The sequence below is a fragment of the Triticum aestivum genome, chromosome 5A, assembly GCF_018294505.1.
Source record: "Triticum aestivum cultivar Chinese Spring chromosome 5A, IWGSC CS RefSeq v2.1, whole genome shotgun sequence".
NCBI lineage: Eukaryota > Viridiplantae > Streptophyta > Magnoliopsida > Poales > Poaceae > Triticum > Triticum aestivum.
Window position 1 is genome coordinate 249,967,380 of NC_057806.1, and position 1,762 is coordinate 249,969,141.

Genomic DNA, 1,762 nt, shown 5'->3' on the forward strand with positions numbered 1-1,762 from the left:
AGCACGCCGGTCTAAACCTAAGCGCACAGGGGTCTGGGCCCATCGCCCATAGCACACCTGCACGTTGCGTACGCGGCCGAAAGCAGAACTAGCCCCCTTAATACAAGAGCAGGCTTACGTTCCAATCCGGCGCGCGCCGCTCCGTCGCTGACGTCTGAAGGGCTTCGGCTGATACCACGACGTCGGGATACCCATAACTACTCCCACGTAGATGGTTAGTGCGTATAGGCTCGTAGCCGACTCAGATCAAATACCAAGATCTCGTTAAGCGTGTTAAGTATCCGCGAACGCCGAACAGGGCTAGGCCCACCTGTCTCCTAGGTGGTCTCAACCTGCCCTGTCGCTCCGCCACAAAGTAACAGTCGGGGGCCGTCGGGAACTCAGGCCCACCACTACCTGGATGGAGCCACCTGTCCTTTCAGCCCCCTCGTCAGAATCACTTGCGGGTACTCAATGAGCTGACCCGACTTTAGTCACCATCTGTATAGTATGTATGTATGTATAGTATATACCCGTGATCACCTCCCAAGTGATCACGGCCCGATAGTATAGCAAGGCAGACTGACAAGAATGTAGGGCCAATGATGATAAACTAGCATCCTATACTAAGCATTTAGGATTGCAGGTAAGGTATCAACAGAGGTAGCAACAATGTCAGGCTATGCATCAGAATAGGATTAACGGAAAGCAGTAACATGCTACACTACTCTAATGCAAGCAGTATAGAGTAGAATAGGTGATATCTGGTGATCAAGGGGGGGGCTTGCCTGGTTGCTCTGGCAAGAGAGAGGGTCGTCAACTCCGTAGTCGAACTGGGGGTCGCCGGCAGTCTCGGGGTCTATCGGAAAGAAGTAACGGAGAGGGAACACAATAAATAACAGAGCAATCAAAGTATCACAAAGCGTAACAAGACAATACGCAGTGTTCGGTGTGCCCTAACGCGGTAGTAGGTGATACCGGTGAAGGGGGGAAACATCCGGGAAAGTATCCGCGGCGTTTCGCGTTTTTGGACAGATGAACCGGAGGTGAAATGTTGCAGGTCCACTATGCTAGGGTTGTGTGGCAGACGAACGGGTCGCGTATCCGGATTCGTCTCGTCGTTCTGAGCAACTTTCATGTACAAAGTTTTTCCATCCGAGCTACGGTTTATTTTATATTAATTTTTAAAGTTTTTAAATCATTTTCTAACTTATTAATTATTAATTAAATTCGAAAATAGTATTATTGCATCAGCATGACGTCAGCATGACATTATCAGTCAATAGAGGTGTTGACTGGTCAAGCTGACATGTGGGTCCCGCATGTCATTGACTGTTAACTAAACCTAACAGGTTAATTAACTAAACCAGATGATTAGGTTAATCTAATCAGGATTAATTAAGTTAATTAAATCTTTAATTAATTAACTAATTAATATTTTATTTATTTACTTTTATTATTATTATTTTAAACGTTCAGGGGGCGTGGGGCCCGGCTGTCGTAGGCCCTAGGGGCCATAGTGGGTTTGGGTGCTGCGGGCGCCGCAGGTGCGGGCGCGGACGTTCGGTGGCTGGCCCCGGGCATGGGCGCGAGCACCCGAGTGGGTGAACCCGGGGCGTAGGTGGAGGTCACCAGGGCGCGGTGGGGCGAGGTCGTGGCCTCGGCAAGGCTCGTCGGCCGACCGCGGCGAGCGAAGGCAGACACAGGGGCGGCGCGGATGGCAGGAGGCGCGGGCTGGCGGCCTCCGACGAGCAGCGGGGCACGGCCAGACGTCGCTGATGCG